Source organism: Pogona vitticeps, chromosome 3, assembly GCF_051106095.1.
Source record: "Pogona vitticeps strain Pit_001003342236 chromosome 3, PviZW2.1, whole genome shotgun sequence".
NCBI lineage: Eukaryota > Metazoa > Chordata > Lepidosauria > Squamata > Agamidae > Pogona > Pogona vitticeps.
Window position 1 is genome coordinate 216802077 of NC_135785.1, and position 24671 is coordinate 216826747.

Below are 24671 nucleotides of genomic sequence, written 5' to 3' on the forward strand. Positions count from 1 at the left end.
ACTGAGGCGCTGAAACACCTTCGGACCAAAAAGTCATTAAAGGAGATGGCTGGAGGTCCGGGTGTTTTAATTAAGCCTTACAGGTTCCACCGGTCGGTAGTACAGCTGGAACCTGGGGGCTGGGACTCGCCCATTGGCATATAAGGAATTATTTGGTGTTATTTCCCCGCACTACCGCAGGTCCCCTCAATATGGATTTGGTTATTTGGTTTAAGGAAATTTAATTTGGCTAATAAAGTGTGGCCCAAGTTTAATACCAAATGTATGTTGTCTGCGTCTTCATTTCGGTGCTTGGGGAAGCAATAGTTAACAAGTTCTTCAGAGTCCACACCTTTCTTATTACCTGTCACTTAAAGTCTTAATAACTGACTTAGAAACATTTATAGGAGAAAGAAAACATTTTGTTAATTACAGTTACTTGAAATTACAGATTTGTGTATGCTGCTTTCTTTATTGCACACACACTAGCAACCAAGTGAACAGATTAACAGCAAGAAACAACTGTCACCACACAAAGAAAGAGAGGGATAGAACACTCCACACAGAGCTCTCAGCTATTTGAACTCAAAAACTGGAATGAATGGTTGGTTACTGCTGGATAGATAGTCACCCCAGCCTAGAAAAGCCCCTCCCAATGAAACAAACTACATGCAGCATTTACAGGTTGTAAATAATACTCCAAAATATTTTTCATCCTTTCTGAAAAGAGAAATTGGCAATACATGCATTGTCGAATAATTTCCCCAGTGGAGCTCACCCAGGGTCTATGCTTTGCATTTTTAGCACAAAGGGAGGATTTTGTATGTGTTTCCAAACCTGTGCTGCTTTACCACCTGCTGCCTTACCAGGTTTATTTGGATATTATTATTTTAACTCCATGTATATACCATACTGGAACCACTTTGCTGAAAGGGAGTGATTCAGTAAGCACATTTAAATGAAGGCCAAAACATTCTCAAAATAAATAATAAATCTGGAGGAAATATTCACTGATTGAGTTCAAAGATCCATGTCATCTCACCAAAGTGGGCTGCTGCCTATGCCCTTGCATATCATCACTTGGGACTCTACTTAATTTGAGAGGCTAATGAATGAAGCTGAATGAAGAACTTACAATATCACAGCACTGGTTGTAGATATGGTTGCTGTACAATGTCAATGTCAACTCTGACATGACCTAAAGGAATGAACAGGAGCATCATCCCCCCTGCTCACCCCCAGAATAAGAGCCCTATACTGATTTTCTATTGGAAGTACTACACAATTATAAATTATCAGGTCCAGCCTTCTCATATTTCAAGACACTGCTGGCTGTTACATCAAACAGACAAACAAAACTGATTGTTCTTCTAACTTTGTGCAGGTATTTACAGGACAAAGTATAATTGACAACTTATGTTTGATCACAGCCTTTTTAATTAGGGGCATATTGCATCTGTTTAACATTGCTAGTGTTCGGGTGCAAAAGATTTTCAGTGTCAATTAATCTCGTAATATCCCTAAGCAAGCTGGAATTGTTGAAGAAGATGGAAATTGGCTGATGAATGTATTGGTCACTTCAGAGGCATGTTCAAATCTATCTTCTTGCTGTCCTAATGAATATGGAAACCTGCCCAGTGTGTGATTGGATTTTAATGACTACAAGGTCAGGGACTTTGCAAGGTGTGAATCTGCTTGCAAGGTCGTAAGTGGCGAGCAGCGCATGGATCTGAAAATAAACAAGGAGCTGTCAGGGATATTAGCTTTTTTGTAGAAAAACCCATGGGATGAAAAGGTTAACAGGTGATTGCATTGTAACTTGTTTTGAAACTCAAAATGAGCTCTAAAGGTACATGCATTATCCTTCATTATACTTTGCATGAGAAATTGTGGTAATTTAAAATGCAAGCAATGTTTGATTATAATAGCACCCTAGCTTATCACAAGACTGCATTTATCACTAGGCTAACCAGTCCATTGACAGCACGGTCTTTTAAAAGCCTACTCAAAAGTAGGAGACACGGCATTCAGTGGGGCTTTCTTGCCGATAAATCAATTTAGGATTGTACAGTGAGTCAATGTATGCACAAACAGGGTCACCTCTAGACTAACAGGTAAAAATTATTTGGCCCAAACTGCCTGTGGGTGGGAAGAAAAATATCTGTTTCCAACAGATAGTCGAGGCAAGAAATTACTCACAAAAATTCAGGTCATGTGCATTGTTACCCTAAATTAATTTGATTTTCAATGAGGAATAATTCAAGTTCTTGGAAAAGAATACTAGGAAATGAGTTTAGAAATATTAAGAAAAAATATTAATAGCTTGTCAGAAAGAGTATGAATTATTGTGGAACAATGCACAGATTGCTTGTAGAGGAGAAAAACAGCAAACAAAAGTGCAAATGAGGGAAGATGTAGAAACTAACCCCCTCATCCCACCAAGAACTTATTTTGAGCAAATCAAAATGAAAACTGGGTTCCAAAAACTTGGAATTCCAAAAGAGGCTGGAAAGGTTCTTTCTTTGGGTTAGAACTCAAATAATCTCCAGCCACCAGGAACAGTACACAAGAACCCTGTGGGTACATACATGTGTACTTTACCTAATATTTGTATGTACACACATGCTTTGAAGTCTTTCCCACTGAATTCAGGAAGATGAGCAAATCTATAAGTTCACAGGTTAGGTTGGTATGGAAACATACCTTCATTTGAAAGGGGTGCCCTCAGGAGGGGGTACATGTCCATTTCCATAATACATCTGGAACACTCTGGACTGGTGGTAGGTATTCTTAGCAGAGGATGGAAAAAGAGTTTTCCCGGGCAGAGGCAGAACTGTACCAGATCTAAGCACCTCTTTTTCCTTTGAGAACGTCCAAGACAAGGTACAACGGCTGTGAGGGCAATTTATTCCTATTGGTTATAATGAGGTAGAAGATTAAAAACAACAACAATTGCATCTACTCAGCAAGGGCAAAAAAGAAATTAAATCTATCTCCCAGCTATTGTCAGCCTGAGCTAGCAGTATTTTGTAAATGGTGACTAATCAGCAAATTCTTTCCCTGCTGCTTAGGGACACCACCTCCTTCCTGTTCCTCCCAACTCAGGTTTGCCTTTCTCTTTCAAACATGTAATCATGCATAGGAATAAATTACTAATTTTTATGGCATGACCAGTGACAGATGGTGCCCATTGGAATTGAGGCAGAAGCCAGTGATGGATGGAGCTTGGAGAACTAGGCAGAGTCAGAGGCAGAAGTAAGTATTCACAGACACAGGCAGGCAGGCCAGCAAGAGTGTACTCACACAGACACATGCAGAAGGAGGGAGACATCCAATTGACATGCTGCTGTATCCCATCCCATTTATTCACTCCACCATTTAACTAAGAAATGGAAGCACACGCTTTGTCGAAATGATTCTACCTGTATTTTCTTATCTTTCAATCTTCACACACAAAGTATGTGGGTTTGGATGTTCAGAAGGAGGAGAAAGCCAGGTGGAGCCCTGACTCTCTACCTCTGGTAAAAAGGAAAGCAGCAATGGAATGGATGGAAGTATTTAGAGCTTTTTGTGTCACAATGTAGACTAGCCTCCACTGTGTCAGATGAGCTGAATGGTGGACTGAGTCTTTTCATATATAACATTTGTTCGATAAATATGTTTGTATAGCAGATGTTTTCAACAAGAATAAGATATGTCCAAGTCACTTAACCGCTGACCAGGACTATCTTTCAATGTTGGACGCAAGCCAGCATACATTTAGCTTTGTCTGAGAACTTTATCTCTCCCTCTAAGATCTAACTCAGGAGACAAGTCTCAACGAGCATGGAGCCAAAATGAGGCTGTGGAGAAACAAGAGAAAAATATCAGTCTGTTTCGGAATTTGAAGAAACAAAAATGTTAAACATGAAGAAAAACAAAGGGGTGGCATGCCAACAATTAAACAAAACCAAACAAAAAGAGCACAGTGAAGAGTGAGAATTCTAAGAGCCCTGAAGGAGCCATGGAGTATTGAGTGTTGGGTATTGAATGGTGAAGGACATTATGATCAAGAAGATATAGGAAAAGTAGAAGTGAATGATCCTTTTTGAGCCGCTTAGGGGATGAGCGAACCTCTAGCCCAGGTGTGGATAACTGTGGCCTTCAAGCTGTTTCTGAACTATACCTGCCATAATCCTTCACTATTCACTATAGTAGTTAGGGCTGATGAGACTTATAGGAGTTACATATAGGACAACTACCCACCCCTGCTGTACCCCAGGACCAGCAGGAATCTAGCCTACAAAGAATGTGGGTGATGTGTCTCCTCTCTGAAAGCCCAGGCCCTGAAATGGAGGAGTCTTCACTTCTGTATTTCTAAATACCTCATGACTAGGGATACCCAGCATATAATTCAGGAGGCCTGGGTCTGAATCCTCAGCCATGAAAGCTAATGGGGATATGAAACTGGTAAAACCATTCCTTCAATATCTCACTTACCTTGGAAGTTCTGTATGGGTCATTAGAAGTCAGTTCCAACTTGAAGGCACATTAACAACAACCTGACCTCTTACAGCTGTTCTTGTTAGCGTAATGAAAAATGTGCAGCATAACGTTATTGCATTTTAAATTCATTCATTTCTGTTTTATTCTGTAAACCTCTCAAAGTAGTTGATTTTCACTAAAGGGTGTATATAAACCCAATAAATAAATAAATAAATAAATAAGTTTGCCCATCCATCCATCCATTAGTTTGTTCATTCATTGCAGCATAGGTTGGGTAACTAAAATACAACATCATTTGATATAGTTTTAGTTATTAAAATCCATAACCTACAGTCAAACATTATGGGAAAATACAAGGCTGACTTTCATTTCTATATTTCTCCCACACATCCTTACTTCATGGCCTACCACCTGCAGAACATGGCTGGCAGATCTGTGCCCATGGAGGTTTCTCAGGATGTAACTGAGGTTTCTGGGGCACAAGTGTCTAATCTCCTGTAATCCCACCGCTGAAGAAGAGGTATTTATGTTCCTGTCCTAAACTCCTCCAGCCAGAAGATCAGAAGGTTAGGAATAAGATTGCTCTCTGATTTGCATTCAGACAATGAATAAAGTTGTGTGAAGTAGGCCATAAGTAGATAAAGCACTAGAGCCCATCTTGCCTTGATTTATTGAAAGAGAATGCAGTTGCAAGCTTTCTTTGAGACGCTGTGGCATTCTCGTTCTTGTGCCGCCTTTTACATTTAAAATGTGCTGTCACTGTGTTATACGCAACACTTTTATGTTCTCACTGTTTCATACGTGAATATGCAAAATGCAACATCTGTAGAACAAAGTTCAGTGTTTGATTTCTAGAGGAAAGTCTTTGCAAACCTTATATGCTTAACCCTCAGAAAGATCCAGTCTCCTATACCCTCAGGATGTGCCCTTTGTATCTTGAAACAATATTTTCTCAGCAATAAGATATTCATGTTATATTAATGTGGTAGGAAGAGCACAACGATACATTTTATTCATATTTTTATTTATGCTCAAAGAAAAGATTGTGTTTTTTTCCTCATGAGATCTTGCTGTTTCTGTGGGCAGGAGGGCTGTCTGTGCTTTAATGGGTGATATTCTAACAAGGCAATCCTGCAGAGCATTACTCCAAAATAAACCCCAATGCATTCAGTAGGGCTAACACTGGACTCACAAGAGTGCTTTAAGGTTAATTATCTACATTTTTTTGTCTTGCTTAGTGCTCTCCTGGATAGATATGTTCACAGAAGCAGTTTATAAATGAACAAGAAAGTTGTTAGGGCCAGTTCATGCATACAATTTTGACACTCAGTGACCAGAGTGTCAAGGGATACATCATGTGTGACAATGAGGTGTCACAAACTCATCATCATAGCCTTTCATATCATCCAATGCTAATTGAAAAGACATATTTTACAGTAGAGAAAGCTCATACAGAATGCTTTTTATGGGCTGAATCATCAAGCCACAGATGAATAAAGGATACATACTTCTTAATGAGCTAGTTTTTTTCACATATTTATATCCCACCTTTTCATTTATTTTCAACATTCACAAGGTGATATATATGTATGTGGAAGTAACAGAAACAGTTGATCAGCCTGCCAGCAGATTCTTGCTCATTTCTTAAAGTTACAGCCCAATTCTGTTTTACCAGGGAGTGAGTCCCATTGAATCCAATGGGATTTAATTCTGGGCTTAGTTCCATAGAACACATGGGGCTTTCTTCTGAATAAACATAAATGTGATGATGCTAAATATAAGGCATCTGGGAAATTCTAATCAAATAAGCCAGCATGCTGTTGATTTTAATTATAAGCCACCTCAGCCTAGGTACAACAGGTAGGACTGGGCAGTAAACTTGGATTTTAACAGATAAATTAATATTTTTAATACAATTATTAACATTTATTTGCCACCTTTCTCCTGACAGAGGACCAATAAAAGCCTTATTTTCCTTGAAAAAATTTCCAGAGACATTTCTTTGTAGTTTTATACCATTTAATTTCTCAGAAATACACTTTGCCAAGGAAGAAAGCTTTACACCCTGAAACAAATTACTATCATTACAGACACCAACCAGCAAACTTACTTCCTAGCACATGGCTTATAGTTTAATTTGCCAAATACAATTCTTGTTTTAGCTTTCTAAACATCTGCAGATTCAAACCTAATGAAATGATACATCCATCTAGGGTGCCAGAGAAATGAAGGCAACACTATTTATTGCAGTACGAATGCAACTTCGCAAGGAAGTTGGTGGAAGTCACGGTTCTTCATATTAATATAAATCTTCAAAAATTACAATTAATTTGTTAAATTCAAAGTAGCTTATTATGAACTTTAAAAAAGACTTATCATGCTAGATTTCACCCCCCCAGAACAGAAATAAGTGCCGTGTGACCTATATTCATGCTTATTAAGAAAGAGCCACATTAGGGAGACAAATGTAGTTTTTATGAGGTGGGAGGGATTTTCATTTTTGTTTAAACTCCTTTACAAGCCAGGCTTTGTAAAATACTATTTTCTACACAATTTGGCTCAGAATGAACAAACCCTTTGAGAGGGCTGTAGGAAAGAACACTAATGCTTACAAAAACCTACACAATAGGTTATGTGCCACCATGTTGCATCTGACTTATACTAATTCTAATAGGATTTTCAAGGCAGGTAACATATTTCAAGAATGTTTTTATCAATCACACACACACACCAACACCAACAAACATCCCTGATTGAGTGGAGATTAGAACTCAGATCTCCTAAATCCTAATGCATCACTCTACCCTCTATTCACTACACCATGTCAACACAATGGGTATGCAAACAGTAATGTACCATATTTTTCCATGTATAAGACACTACTTTTTCCTAAAATCATCACACAAAAAATTGAGGGGCATCTTATACAGAGAAGTTAGCTGAGGAGAGAACACAATGGCCCATACCTTGCCTCTGTAAACAGGCTTACTTCAATCATGAGGCTTAGCTTCCTACAGTCAGGAGACTTAGCTTCCTCCAATCATGAGCCTGACGTCAGTAGAACTGACATCAGGCACATAACCTATTCAGCTTATTTATTTATTTATTTATTGCATTTATATGCCACCCATCTAGACATAGTCTACTCTGGGCGGCTCACAACTTAGTGTGCCGAACAAACCAATCGGAACACACCTCATTGCAGGTGGAGCCTGTAGGCTCACATGCAACAGGGACTCATGATGTCTAAGTGTTGTGAGCCCAGAGGCTGAATACTCAAAGCTAAATTTTCTTAATTTTCGTGTTAGAAAAGGGGGGCATTTTATAAAAATGGAAAAATATGGTAGTTCATTAACTTTGCTCCTGAACTCATGTCACTCATTTCACCCTATCATCAACATTACTGTGTTCTTCATACCCAATCAATCTCCATGTGATTTATCATTATGCACAAGCAATTTAAATCACCTAAACAGTTTCCACAAGTACAGGCGTCCTGCTGTGTACATAACTCTGAACATCATGACAGCAGTGGCAGGGGATTGAAGCAGTCCTGTTGCTTCTTTCCCTACAGATATCCTTTCCACAGAATGACTCCCAAATGTGATACAGTGGGGTCTCTACTTAAGAACTTAATCCGTATTGGAAGGTGTGGACTAGTATGACCAGATAGGCGGGATAGAAATAAAATAAATAAATAAATAAATAAAGGTGGTTCTCAAGTGGAAAAGTTCTTATGTAGAATCTGCATTTCCCATAGGAATGCATTGAAAACCATTTAATCTGTATCTGCTCTTTTCCGTCCATAGAAACTAATGGGAAGCTGCTATTCCGCCTTCTACCACTAGAGGGGGATATTTTTTCTTTTTTTTTCCCTTAGGTCAGGGAACAGTGTTAAAAGCACTTCTGACAAAGCTAATTTTGAAGCAATGGACTGAAAACCAATTAATCTGTTCTGGCTGTTTTTTTGTTATGTAGAGGTGCGTTCGTACATTGAAGCATTAGTTCCCATAGGAACTAATGCAAAGCTGGTTAATATGTACTCTACCACTAGGGGGAGAACTTTTTTTAACCTAAGATGACCTAAGGTTAAAAAAAGAGCAGGAAAGATTTTTTTCCTGTTCTTATCTTGGAGTTTTGTTCTCAAGTAGAAGCAAAATTTAGCAAATGGAGCTGTTCTTAAGTGGAATTGTTCTTAAGTAGGGACGTTCTTAAGTAGAGACCCCACTGTATAGTGGATAGAGTAGTGGACTAGGACTCTGAAGAACAGGGTTCAAATCCCCACTTGGCCATGGAAAATCACTGGGGGGAGTGGAACTGGTAAAACCACTCCTTAAATATCTCACTTACTTGTTAGGTTTGCTATAAAGCAGTTCTGACTTGACAGCACAGAACACATGATTTTTTTAAAAAAACAGTAGCAATGTGAAGAGAGAATGATTTTGCCAGCCTCAGTTGCCCTTTGGGGACCTGCGGGTCACAACATTTATCTTAAGACTCGGACCACACGTTTTCTCAATAGTTTTTATCCCAGAGCTATAATTGCAATTAATAATGAGCTTAAAGACCACCAGTAGTGAATAATTAGTTGGACTGTGTTACTTGGCCTGCGGTATAGATGTTTGTATTTTTAGTGGGGGACTTTTAGTGGGTGGGGAGTGTTTGGGGAATTTTATGTGTGTGCATGTGTCTGGTCTCTGGGTGTCTGTGAATTTCGTTGTATGTGTATATACTTACAATGACAATAAATTATTATTATTATTATTATTATTATTATTATTATTATTATTATTATTATTATTATTATTATTATTATTATTATTATTATTATTATTATTATTACCATTTGACGTGCTGAAGCTCAATGGATAAGTATTCTGATAATGATAGTAGAAATGTACACACAAGAATAGTAAACACAAAAGATGTATTTGAAAATGTTGTGTGTTGCATACTTTCATTGTGTGTGACTGTGTGTACATGCACATATTGATGAAAATTGCATTGAAAATGATAATGAAAAAGTGTGTGCTTTGGCTTTTATTCCCTCCACATTCCTCCAGTATCCTGTTAGCCCTCTGTTGTGACCTCCATATCTGCAGGAAGAACAGTTAATTAAAAGAAACCCCCTCCCCATTTATACTCTGGAGATGTGGTGAGGACAATCCACAGAACTGTGTCCACTGAAAATGGCATTTTATAAGTGTTCTTGTGCAGTAATTGGAGCCTCTGCCGAGCTAGGTATTGTAGTGCCACAATGTAATTGCCATTGTAAGCCAATTAAAGAGCCACTTTGTTCCCTCTTAATGGTCAAAAAGTATTTTAAAGACATTAGGCCTGGCTTGTTTTCCTATCTTACTTCAACCAGAAAATACTAATGTAGCTGTCAAAATAAGACTCATAAAGGCAAGCAGCAATGCCAAAATTTGTGAAGGCCAAGAGGAACAGCACAAACCACTTGGGCTTTCGATTTGTGTAGGTTTTAAAGCAACTTTGCTGTTTCACTACTAGCACAGATTATTAACAGGTACACAAGTGTTAAAGAAAACAAGTGATTATATCTCAGTGCAGTCCATTGAGAATTATCCCATTAGGGCCAAGCTCTTGCTCCTGTAGAATTAAATGAAAATCTTATACCCACAAATTCAATTGCCTGGATAGGAAAACCAAAGCAATCAATTTCATTTCATATTTTACACAGACAAAAGGAGAAGAGGGCAGGACCTCTGAGCTTATACTTCTGACACAGAACAAGCAATTTGTGTTGTTTACTGCAGACATTTTTAGAGCACCTTTCAGCCAAAAAATCTTAGGGTGCCCCATAAAATATATCTGTAAAATCCATGAAAAGCAACATCAAGGAAAGACAAAAATCAAAAGATTCGAAGTAGTAAATTACAAGGAATGCAGGTAGATGCAGTTGCTTTTCATTCTTCCATCATAAGCCCTAGAGAAAAGTTAGCGGGGTGTATATATTTTTAATACATATATCTCAACCCACCACATGTGTTGACCCCTGCCCATCATGGCTTATTTAAGCTACCTGAGGAGGTTTCACTGAATTCAGGAAATGGGATGTGCACCATCAAGTGAGACTGGCCTCTGCTGCCCTTAGGAAGACAATGAAATGGCCACCACTGGGGAGAAAAAAAACCTATACCTGGAACCATAGTTTCTAAATGATTACCAATCTACTAGGACGAGCTCTGTTCATATCGATCCCATTGCCTACAAATCCATTTGACAGTGACATGGACGTGGGTCACAGAAGATGTCAATCCAGCATCAGTGCTAATGTATTTTAGATTATTATTGAGTACATCTTTTTCTACCTTTGATTTCTCTCAGCCATGAGTGAATTGGAACTTTCCCATGTGTCATATTATGAGTTTTTAATAGATTGTTTTATTAGTCTTAGTAATTAAGGAATTGGTCTATTTCTGATCCATGCCTGTTTTGCACATGTTTATCCGTATGTTTGTTCAGTCTTGTTTTATGTTTTTTAAAGGTCTCATGAAACCCTACATATAGTATTTAGCCACACATTTCAAATGTATTTTCCTCTCAAAGTTAGCATTTGCAAATATTCGGGTGATACATATTTTTTTGAGCTAAGTACTATGTTCAGATACCCAGGAATTGCAAAACTCGACTGATCTGCACATTTGTCCAAGAGAAATGGATCAAGTAAGTTTGTTCAAAAAGCCCCAAAGATCAAATTCCTCAAGCATCCCTAGAATGTGTCACATTATTCTCAAATCAGACAAGTAGAATAGTTTGAATTGTGAGATAACTAGGGAAAAAAAATCACGAGCTTGAAATCTAAGGAGGAATATTAATACAGCCTCCATAATCCAACTTCAATGCACTGTTGACTACACACACTCACTCTCTCCTCTCTCACACACACACAAGCATTGTTACAGGTGTACTTCTGCTACAGAGAAGTTATTCACAGAAAAAAGTCTCAAAATGGCTTGAATAAATTGAAAAAGGCTTACTGTTTTACTGTATTTAATATGAAGTAACAAATACTAGTTTGGAGGCTTTCATAGGCAGTTTTTGGGGGGGAATCAAAGTGTGTTGCTTATATACTGCCCCATAGTGCTTAGAGCACTCTCTGGGCAGTTTACAAGTTAATTATGCAGGCTACACATCCCCCCCCCCCCGTGAGCTGGGTACTCAATTTACTGACCTTGGAAGAGTGGAAGGCTGAGTGAACCTTGAGCCAACTACCTGGGATTGAACCCTGGGCCATGAGCACAGTTTTGACTCCAGTGCATCAGTTTAACCACTGTACCACAAGGAAAGCCTTCATATTCTCTGGACTTCCAGTTAGATAAATTTGGGACAGCTTTCAAAATGCTAGATGAGAAAGGCAGCTTACATAAACTAAGTGTATAAATGAAAATAATTATACACCATCAAGTCAATTCTGATTTATGCTGACTCTTTCCAGGGTTTTCTAGTTATATGGAGTACTCATAAGTGGTTTGCAATTCCTTTGTGGGGAGGGACTAGCCTTTAGGAATATCCAGGCTGCCTAAGGCTATACTGTACAGTCTGGTTCTTCCATTACAAGCAATGCTGAGAATTTAATCCCAACCTCTGACTCTGCAGCAACTCACAGACTCTCTATATTTTCCTCCAGTCTTGAGCACAGTGGGTGAGCAGAAAAGATTAACTTTTTTTCCATCTCCTTTACATTTCTTTAAGCAGGAAAAGCTTCCAGAGCACTTTAGCTGTGTTCATATACCAGTCTCCATACCAAACAATTCTGTCTTATGTTAGGATGCAACAAACACTTGCATTTTTTTTTATCCTCAATTAAAAAGGTTGCCTTGACACCTTGAAATATCTGACTGGTTCTTCACAGATTTAAATGTATTCATTGGATTAGTAATAACTTGTTTCACTCTCTTAACTCCTAACTCTGCCACACTCTCTAACTACCATAGACTAACTTCTATTTCAGACTCTCCTCCCTGACTCTAACAGACTGAACTCCCCAGACTCTGACTTACCCCTCCGTTTTAGTTATTCTGGCTCCACCTCCCAATTGCTCCCATTGGTGTATGCAAACAATCTCCTACATGAGCCAAAGCAGGGTGATTGCAACAGTCCTCCCCCCCTTAATAAGTTTATTAACCCACCAGTTTGCCCTCATAAACAAACAGCTAAGTACATGCAAAAATAAGAATATCTTACCAATACTTACACATACCTTATAACACAATTTTCTCTCTATTACTATGCTTATGAAATCAAACCTACAATTTTAAACATTTAAAACAATCAACACAATTATAAACATTTGCATTTAACATTATATTTTCCTAATCATTAGGTCTCCAGGATAAAGCATCTGCAACTACATTCAGGGACTCTTTGACACTTCTGATTTTGAAATCGAAGTCCTGTAGGATTAGGGTCAGTTTCCTGCTGTTTGATTGCATAGTTCTGATTCATTTCAAATGACTGGTGCAGAGAATGATTCTCCTACCCATATGTAGGGCTTTAGTTTCTGCAATGTTCAGACAATGGCTAAACATCCTCTCTGCTGGTCGATAAATGTCTTTCACTGGGTAGGAGCTTTTTGCTCACATATGTTGCCAGATGTAATGTATCGCTGTCATCTGACTGGCACAGCACGGCTCCAAGTCAAACGTTGGATATTCTTGAGGTCGAAACTCAAGATGCAAAATTCATACAGTCCTAAGGGACTGCAGAAAACTGCTTCCTCCTGATCCCTAAGATTCATGGGTACTTGACAGAACCCTTTCGTTAGATCTAAACTGGAAATAAAAGGGCATTGACCTATTGTTTCAATTAGATCATCTAGGCGAGGCATAGGATAAGCATCAGCCTTCGTAACATGATTTAATTTTCTATAGTCTACCAGTGGTGTCGAACTGTGGCCCTCCAGATGTTCTTGGCCTTCAACTCCCAGAAATCCTGGCCAGCAGAGGTGGTGGTGAAGGCTTCTGGGAGTTGAAGTCCAAGAACATCTGGAGGGCCACAGTTCGACACCACTGGTCTACACAGAACCTGACACTTCCATTGGGCTTATCTACAAGGACTATAGGTGCAGCCCAAGGACTCATAGATGGAGTGATTATGTTGGCCTTTAGCATCTCATTTAGTTCTGTGTGGATTTTATCTACATAGGGATCAGTGATTCGATAAGGGGTAACAGCTATAGGCTGTGCATCCCCAGTATCTATCTTGTGCATGACCCCTTGTGCTACTCCTGGTTTGTTTGAAAACACTGCTTTATATTTTTGCAGAAGAGAGGTCATCTCTTCTTTTTGTTCTTCGGACAGAGCAGGGCTAAGGACTACATCCTCAAAGTTATTTTTAGACTCTCCCCTGCCTTCCCAACATATTAACTTTTGGTTTTCCTCTGGGTTTTCCTTTACAGTAAACAAAACCAGCTTTTCTTTCCTGTAATATGGTTTGATGATATTAATATGAACTACCTTGCAGTTTTCATCTCCCCTCTGGAATATGTAATTGACCTCACTCACTTTGGAGGACATGGTGTACTGTCCTTCCCAAGCTAATTTAAGCTTATTCCCTTTTACAGGTCTTAGCATTAGTACTTCATCTCCAGGATTGAATGTTCTTTCTCTGGCTTTTCGGCCATGCCAGGTTTTCTGCTTAGTTTGGTCACCCTTTAAATTTTCCCCTACTATTTCTAGAGACCTCTGTAAGGTAGACATCAGATGGTCAAGTATTCTACCACAGAAACTGGATCCATTTCTTTGTAATTCTCCCAGTTCTGACTTAACAGGTTAAGTGGCCCACGTACCTTTTTGCCAAACAAAAGTTCAAATGGGCTGAACCTGGTGCTTTCTTGGGTGACAGCTCTGTACGCATAGAGTAGGGATTGAAATTTATGGTCCCAATCATTAGGATTTTCAGCCACATATGCCTTTATCATCCTCATTAGTCCCATTGAACTTTTCTATTAGCCCATTCATTTGTGGGTGGTAAGGGGACTATGTTATATGAGAAATGCCACATACTTGCTACAGCCTCTTCATTAACCTAAATGTAAAGGAGGTTACTAGATAAGTAACTATTTTGGATGCAAAACCCATTTGGCACATGTAAGTGATTAAAGCATCCACCACTGTCTCAGTCTCGATGTTACATAAAGGTACTGCTTCTGTGTATCTAGTGGCAAATCCATAATAGAAAGAATGTATTTGTTTTCCCTTCTGATGGCTCTAGGTAAGGGTCCTACTATATCTAAACCTAGGCATTGGAATGGGGTGGAAATGACAGCTAATGGGCACAGCTTAGCTTTTGTTTTGTCATTTCCGGTGCCTCTCCTTTGGCAGGTATCACACATCTGGCAGAATTGCCTAATTTGATTACCCATTCCCGGCCAATAAAAAAATTTGTACAACCCTTTGTTTCGTGTGGGAGATCCCCATGTGTGTCCCAAACATATCTTTATGAGCTTTGTCTAAGATCTTCTCCTGATATTCCATAGAGACAATTAGTTGATTGTGGGGTCCTCCCCCTCCATGAGGGGGTGCCTTTAAAATCTCTCTATATAATAAACCCTTTCTCACACAATACCTCTCTGGGTATTCAGGGGTCAGTGGAAAGAGATTCTCATTTATAGTAATATCTTCATTCTGCTCGTTAATAAAGTAGGAACTATAAGGATTTTTCATTAGCACCATCTCAGCTGTCTCTCTTATTTCAAGATGTGCATCTAAAGTGGGTCTAAACTGATTAAACAAGGAGCAGGGATTTGGTCTGACACTGCTACCTTCCATGTACCAGACCACCCCTGGTATCTCACTGCTACTTTGGCCATTGGCATCACCACCACGTCTGAGCTAATGCCTTTGATGGTGATGTTTTGTTCCAACATATTCTCTTCAGGAATGATGTCTGAGTGACAAATAATAACTTGGGAACAAGTATCTTTTATACCCAGCTACTGTATGTTGTCAATGAATAGCTCATCAGAGTTATCCAATCAATCCTGATAGTACTGGATTGAGAAACATTGTATCATTCTTATTTCAGAAATGTCTGGACTCTCTGCCAAGTCCATTTCCTTAGCAACTGTGCTGTGGTGGGAAGAAGCCTCAATTTCAACTGCTGATTGCTGTACCTTATTATGCTGCACACAGGATACCTTTTTGGGCTGAATGGAATTTCCACCTTTATGCCTGTTAAAATCCCTATTATTTTGAGTTACACACTGCATGCAAAAATGACCTTTGTCACCCCAAACATAACACGGTTTATTTATTTTATTTTATTTATTTATTCAATTTTTACCCCACCCCTCTAGACAACGTCTACAATGTTTACCGGTTTTAGGTTCAGTATAAAGGCCCTTGTTAATCTTTCCCTCAGAACTATTAGGTTTCAGGGGTCTGTGCTCTGGAGATGGTTTGCTTCTAAAATGGCTTCCAGTAGCATGGGTACTTCTGAGGTAATCTCTACTGGGTGGGGGCCCTCTCCTCTTCTGTACCATTTTTTTTACCTCAGAGAATTGAGGATCTATGATCTCACTAATGGAATCAGCATATCCAGACACCTGTAATACATTTTTAGGATCTTTGTCCTTGACCAGATAACACAATTCCCCTGGCAAAATGAAATAAAATTGTTCTAATCCAATCATATTTTTCATTTGTTCTAAGGCAGAGACATAATCCTGTTCCAACCATTTATTAAGAAGCTATGTCAGACATGCTCCAAGTTGGATAAAAGACTTCTCAGGTTTCTTTGAAATGGATCTAAATTTCTTTCAGAGGTGTCCTGAATTAATTCCAAATCTGGAATACACCATTTTTCTATATGACTCAAAATCTCTAGCCTGCTCCAGATGCATCTGAGAATAAAGCTCAGCTAACACACCACTTTTTGTGATCTCAAAATTATCATCCTCTCATCATCTTTTACCTCAAAGTCTCAACAAGCTCTCTCAAATGAAATTAGGAAAGATTCAGGACAATCGCCCTTCCTAGAAAAATTATTTAGGTCAATTTTTGAGAGATTTACCTCACAAGAATTATTATTATTATTTTGAACTACTAATTCCAGTTTCTCTTTCTCTTAGCTTAAATTCCCTTTGCTTTTCAAGTTCTCTGATTTTTTCCTCTTTCCAATTCTAGCTCCCTTTCTTTAAATTCCATTTGTCTGGCCTCAGCGCTCTCTCCTCTCTCTCTCTCAATCTCTAATTCCTCAAGTTCTACTTCCTTAGCTTTCTCTTCAACTCTGGCTTTCATTTCTAGTTCCTTTTCTCTTTCTCTTTCTTTAATTTCTAATTCCCTGAGTTTGTATTCTTGTTCCAACTTCCATTTTTCAAAATCTTGGGAGCTTTGAATATTTTCTCCCTCTGAGGCAATCACTCTAGGTCCCTCAGTTGCTTCATCCCTTTTGAATTTGAGGGCTTTAATTCCCCTCAGTCTCCTGAGGTTCAACTCCCTCCATACAGAGTAGTTCTTTGTTCTTTTGGGTGGCATGTTAGAGTTAAAGTGTACTTTGTTATACTATTTTTAAAAGAACCTCTCTTTCAGCTGTTTTTCTCCCTGTAATTCTGTTGCAATTTATCCAGCAGCTCTCTCTGGCTGCTCTCCAGCTCACAACTTTAGTTATTAAGTCTTTCTGTCTGAGCAATTCCTGCCTCCAGACACCATAATAGTTTTCTTTTTAGCTTTTCATTTTCCTGTCAACTCAGATCTGTTTTGACTCTGGCTTCCACTCTTATCCACCACTGCTCCCTTTCTCTCAGAGCCTTGGATTTCGATAGCTCACTGGGTCTGTCAACTCCTGAGTTAAAAAGGTTCTCTTTAGTATTGGTTCCCTATCTTAATTTCCCCCAAATCTGGGTTCAGAAGCACCACTACTAAGCTTTTCCACAAAAGCTCTAGCAGGTTACCCACTTCTTCACTACAGATCCCTAACTAAAAAAGTACCCATGACTCCCAAAAATTTACTTTTAAACTTTCGCTTCACTGGATTATTTTGTACCCTGCTGCTACCACCAATTGTGACATGCCCCTCATGTGTCCCCAAGTTGTTTCACTAGCCTGAGGACCACAACACATTCTCTCCTTTCTGCTGCTACCAGTTGACCTCTGTCAACACCCTTTAATTAGAAAGATTGAGGTCCAAACTGAGTATAAAGTTGAACAACACAGGTTTATTGATTACAGATCACTTAAACAGAGTCTTCACAGACTTTAATGTATTCATTAGGTTAGTAATACAGTGGTGCCTCGCACAACGGGCGCCTCATAGAGCGATGAATCCACTTTACGAGGCCGGTTTTGCAATCGCAAATGAGATCACAAAACGGTGCCCACATAGGGCAAAAATCGCAGAGCGAAGGTCGGTAAGCTGTTTGCTTACCGACCTTTGCTTAGCGACCCGCCGATCAGCTGGTCGGCGGGTCCAAAATCACCGCCGGAACAGCCGAAATGGCTGCGCACAGCGTTTTCGTGCCTTCGGTAAACGAAGGGAGGGCACGAAAACGCTGTGCGCGGCCATTTTGGCTGTTATGCCGGCCATTTTGGACCCGCTGACCAGCTGATCCACAGTCTCGCTGCGGCTGAAATGGCCGCACACAGCGTTTTTGCGCCCTCCCCTCGCTTATCGAGGGCGCGAAAATGGCTGCCGGACCTGGAAAAGCATCGCTGTACGGTGAGTTTTTGACCATTTGGAATGCATTAAACACTGTTTAATGCGTTCCAATGGCTTTTTTTGATCCGTACAGCGATGCTTTCACACAGCGAGGGTTAATCCGGAACGGATTAACCTCGCTATGCGAGGCACCACTGTAACTTGTTTCACTCTTAACTCTGTTAGCTCTCTATAAATTCCACACTCTCTGACTACCACAGACTAACTTCTACTTCATACTCTCCTCTCTGACTCTAACAGACTGATTTCTCCAGACTCTGACTCACCCTCCCTTCTAGTTTCTCTGGCTCTGCCTCCCAACAGCTCCCATTGGTGTATGCAAACAACCTCCTACATGAGTCAAAGCAGGGTGATCGCCGCACATGCATTCAACCAGGGATAGAGTTTTGTTTGCTCCTGCATGATAGTGAAAAAACCCACCATTTTTAAATGATATCATGAGCAGGCACTTGTAAAGTCACAGGTCCCCATGCAACAGTGAAATAATATGTATGCATTTGTGTGCGAGAGAGAGGGCCAGACAATGTGAGTTTCTTACTAAGCAAGTATGTTTGAAGCATTTTAATGAAAACATTTATACTAAGCCAGTGACTCCTGGCATGAAATAGATGTGAGAAGGAGATGAACTCACAGATGTTAAACTAACACACACAATAAAATAGAACTCTGCACAGACAGTGCCAAGGGACCCTACCTGTGGCAGCTGTCTATTAATTGGCTCAGAAAAGAGGGCCCTAATTTTGTTTGCTAGTCAGAAGTTTTACCAACCCTAGAAGGAAGATGCTTTATAGATGCAAAACTGAGGAAAACTGCAGAGTCTCCTCTGGCCAGAAGCCATGGAAGCTGCTTTCCTTCTGGATAGTAATTAAGATTTTTAATCATGCATTTGGAAACAGTGCAATAATTACAAACCAAGTGAGAACATTCTTTGATGAGAAGACAGTCTTAAGCAGTAAGGAAGTTGCTAGCAATTCCAAAGAGCATTTAATAGGGTTTGCTCACTACAGTACATAGCAGTAACTAATGAGTGAGCAATGTTTCTGTGGAACAGCAGGGTGCTTTCTATGCAGTTAGATAAAAACATGTAAGTGCTGCCTCAGTGCAGGGAAGACACATTCATAAGGGAGAGTGAGAGAAACACCAGAAAATCCAAATCTTTTAACTTTTAATGTTTTTGTCCTCTGATATAAAAACCCAGTATTGCTTAACAGAGACATAAAATAAATAAACTATCTTACTATACTTCATGGAAGAGTACCATAGATTTCCCTACTCATGAGGGGACAAAAAGATAATGTTTCTTAATGGAGACCAAAGGCAGGCTACACCACTATGAATTGATACAAACAGCCTGCACTGTTTGTTATGCCTCCTTGTGAAGAACAGTGTCCGTGCCAATACAGCAGCTACATTTGAATGTAACAAGAAGCATTGGTATGGGGAACTATGGACCTTAGGGTCACATTTGGCCCACTCTACCCTCTAGAGTCAGGTTGTCATGATGTGAAATTTTCAATATGTGGAGTGTTAAAAAAATAAGGAGAGTGTAGGAAAAACAGCCCTGGAAAAGTGCACTGCATTTTAAAAATGAAGTTTGAACAGCAACTTACTAAAGTCATTGAAAAACAATTAGCCAGCTCTCCAGCTGAGCTTCGAAGGTTGCTCTGTACTTATACACTGCCAAACAAAAGAATTTCATTCATGGCTGACACTTCAGCAAGGCTAGTATAAACAAAGGAGAAAATTGAAAATGTATTGAAATTATTGTTTGGTAATATGTAAAACATTAACATGGCAGATAGATGGCATTTGCAGATCTTGTGATTTTACTAGATCCAGTGACTTGTTATACCTTGATATAGTAATCCCAGCACTTTGTTGAATCTCTGAGTTACTATCCTTAGACAGTGCAAACTGTCGTTAGACGAAACAATAATGATTATTGCCATACTGGCAGCTTGCCAGAATCTGAGTTATGGGAGTCATATATTACAGGAATTATAAATGCAATAGGATATTTCTATTTTACAGACAAAGATAACATGGATTTTTCTCCATGGATTTAAATTGGTCTGGTTAGGTGAGCACTTAGAATCATTTTCTGTGTCAATTATAATATGCTTAAAGGCTAAGACATGCTTTTTTTTTCTTTATATATTCATACTTTTAAGAACTTTGGTAATTTAGAGAAATGTTCTTTGTCTTATAATGTGTCTTTTTAGGCTAAAGCTTTTGCATTTTCAGAATGTAAACTACTGTAGTTTTGAAACATAACTATAACATGATTTAAATTTGCCTATAATGTAAGTTTTGTTTTTGAATGTACTTTAATTTGCAACTTCTTATAGCTGTAATAATTTTGGATGGCAATCACACATGCAGCTTTTCACAGTTTGTAAGGATGGATATCTGTTTAAGCATTTTTGTCTACCATTTTCCCCTTAGCTGTGGGACTTCTGAATTTTCAATACATTTTGACTTGTTGTGTTTTGAAGTATATTTATGCTTATGGAACATAGAAAGGGAGGCAGTAGGCAGATGCTGAAATGCTGTTGGTTTGCATTTGAGGAGAGCTGTAAATGATAGGACATTTTGAAGGTCTTTAACTTTAGTCACCACACATCAGAAATGACTTGATGGCAAAGAACATATTTAGAGGGTTTATTTAAATTGCCAAACATCTGGTGTAGTGACAAGATGGGTTGAGTGGTTGAGAGTATAACAAGATATAGGCACCAAAGCTCTGCTAACATTGAGTAAGATCATCCCAAAGCAGAGAGAGAGAGAGAGAGAGAGAGAGAGAGAGAGAGAGAAACAGTTTCACAGTTTAAACAAATGTGATTCTGAATAGTTATGCTTTTAAAAAAAATTAAAATATTTTTACAGCCAAATACAAAATCCCTTTGCAATTATGAATCCCTGTTTATCCAGGAAGGTGTTAAAATTGAGTTGGGTGAATTGACTGATAGTGTTAAAAGTTCAGATTGCTTCAAACCTGGAGCTGATGTCCGCTTTGAAAACTTCTGTCAGGAGCCTGAGAGGATGTTCACTGAAAGCACTCTGTTTTTGTAATTCAGAAAAACATTGAATATGTCTTACAAATTTGTATGCTAATTCTCTGGCGATACATGGCAAAATGCCCCCTTTCCAGAGGATAGTCACTCCATTAATTTCTTTAAAGTAGGCTTGGTTTTTTTTTTTTTTACTCTTAAAATAAAACTTATCTTTTGACTGTCTCTGTGATCTTTAATTGTCCTAAGCTATTCAAATATCTCCCTTCCCCACCCATTAAACTGCAATAATATATCTACTTTGCAAAGTTCTTGATGGCAAGCCTGTTTCCTGCATATTCAGTGTGATTAGAAATCATTATCTGGAAGTTGATTCATGGCAACTAAACTTGTTTCTTGTTAGGTTGAAACAATTTGCTACTCGTCCAAGAAGCTCCTTCAGTCTGAAGAGAGTTGGTAGGAGATCCCTGATATATCCCCCACATTGGTTTCACTTCCCCCTGCTCTGAATATGCTCATTAGAAGAACAAAGGACTGGGAGAAACCAAAGTAGATGATATATTAGGGATCTTCTACTGACTCTCCTCAGACTGAAGAAGTTACTGACAAGTTACAATGCAATTGTAAAAATGGAGAACCCCAAACAAAACAAAACAAAACCTATGCGGCAGACTAGCCACATAGAGGCAGAACTCACCTGCAAATAATGGAGACATTATGAAGAAAATTATAAAAAGTGGCCTTCTACTTGTAGGGCATGGGTTGAGGAAAGTATAGAATGTTTCCCCTGAAAAGGAACTTCTGGCTTTGCAGTAGTTCTCATTTTTCCAGGACCCCCATAGTCTCTCAGCTATGCTTTTTGTAGGAGTAATTTTAGAGAAGTTCAAGTTCTACTGAACGTTCATATGATACAGCTCTATCTCTATATGCATCATTAGTGAGGTCAGCACTAGGATCTTGAATTTCACCCATGATCAGTTTTCTGATATTTCTAATCCTCTTTCTTTAAATAAATAAATAAATTCTGTCATATTGAATGAGAAGTGTATTCCTAAATAATGAAGAATTGTGGCAGAGCAGTGATTTCAATTAACCATTTAAGCATTTTAAATTAATAATTTTGTTTTTTGAGTGAACCATCTTGGTGGTCTTTGAACTTGCCTTTAAGAACATTGTTATACAAAATAAATAGAAATTCTACAAAAGCACTGGGTTTCCTTGTAATCACAGAAATTTGGTGGAAGAGGAATCCATGTACTAGTTTATTAAGTTCTGCGATCAGGTGATCCAACAAACCAAGCCACACTGTGCACTTTCTTCCCTTCAAATTTTACATTTATCTCCCATGTCTTCTCTCCCCACCCCTACCACCAGACATCCATCTTTTGCTTTCAGAAAAGTTTCTACACTTGCTGATAGACTTTTTAATGTTAGCTTCTTTATATATTCTGCCCCATTTCTAATGATTTGCTAGCAACAATGGAGTGTAATTTACTCACATTATGCTGCTTTTACTTAATCTGTGCCATTATTAAGTATAATGCTTTCTATTTGTGTTAAAGCTGCTGAAAATCGTTTTAAGTTATACAGAAAATCTCCTCTCAATTGGAATCTTTGAGGAAGTGCTTAGTCATCAAATCCCATCTTTGTTACCACTTTCACAGCCCCTGCATGTGTTAATGCAATACAAATTAGGACTGCATAATACCACTGAAAATGTTCAGCTTTGTTGTGACTTTAGTGCATCAAATGTAACAAATAATAACATCACCTTTTCAACTTTCACTAAGATGTTCTCCTATCTAAGTTTCTCCCTTCTGCTCTTTTCTGAACAGAAAGATAAGCAGTGAAAATAAATTCACTATAGAAATATATCTTTAAAATACAACACTGATGTCCTTACAGTGTTTCCAGTTGATGCTGAATTCTGACAGCCCCAATGTTGTTCATGAATGGTTGTCTGCAGCCCAAATGATACAAAATCATGCTCTGAAATGTTACTTTTTTTTAAGACTACAACTTCCAGGCTGAGATTACAACTTCCAGCATAGTTGGTTGGGTGGTACAATAAAAATAAAAATAATGATGCCAAGCATGGATCATCTTTTATGTTGCTTTCTTATTATACAATTATACAAATAATTCAGTTTAGAAAGCCATATATACTTTGTTTATATCATTTTGTGAATGAAAGCTGGATTTTTGATCCTGGAGTTCAGAATTTTCCTATGTGGTAATTGTTAAATGTGAGAAAAAATGTGCCGTGTTTAAAATGAATGTGTGCCTCAAAATCTCATCATTGTATATTCAATAATAAAGTGTCAATATATTATTCAGACTTTATGGTGTAGTCCTATGGTTCTTGGCATGGATTTCCTCTTTGGAGACACCCATCCTCAGTGGAGGAGATCTGAATACAGATCTTTCTCTGTGACCTGCAAAAAGCTTGGCATTAACTATCTCTCTGCTGTCGGGGCTCTGATGTTTAGAGAAGTTTAAAAAGGGGGGGGGGGCTGGGGCAAGGGCAGAGCAAGCTCCACCAGCCTAAATAGCTGATGCAGTAGTTTCCCTCCCATTGGTTGTAAAGTTCAAAAGAGAAAAGAAACAGAAGATACTTTTAAAAAAAACAACAACAAAGGGACCTGTTTTTTACCTCCACACAATTTCCCTGCCAGCATCAGCCCAGAATCTTGGAAACTTAAATATAAAAGCTCATCAAGGTCAAGGTCACGATAATCTTGCCTGTTTCAGTGTTTGACAGTTGGCAGCTAATAGATTATACATGGCAAGATCTGCCAGATAGGTACTTCTGAACACTTTCATAGATGAACACCATCAGTATTTCATATTCTGTCTCATTTTTAAAAAATCATACCAAGTTTAATGCAGATTCAGTAAGGGCTCACTTTCACTGCACTTTAATCCACTGTTTGAGCTGCAATTGTCACTCAATTTTGAGTTCTCTTCCGTTGATTACAAGATGTACAGCTTACTGGAAGTATTTCTGGTCCTTTCATGTGATCATTTGTTACACTTCCTGCTTTGTTTTAGTTTCTGGCACGTGTGATGAGATCCCCTATACTGATTCAAAGGGGGATGGTGGGTATGTCCTATGTGACACTACAGCAGGAATATCTCCATCCAGCAACCACCTCTTGAATTTCTTCTAAATAACTTTTCCTATTATTTTAAATGGTTCTACCAAATGCAGCACTACATCATATAAGAACTATTTTCATAATTGCCTTGATAAAGGTAGCTGCTACTGCCTTTTAAGCCAATGCAGGAAGACTTCCAATTTGCTGGAATGGAGAAGGGAGAGACCAATATAGTGGCCATCTTTGATCTCTATCATGTTGGGTCTCTGTATAATAATAATGGCAGCAGCAACAACAGCAACAACAACAACTGTGTCACACCTCATCTGTGAATGTCCAAAGATTGCACAAACAGATTAGAAAATTAGGCATGATAGAGTGGCAAAATTAGTGCACTGGTCATTATGCAAAAAATATA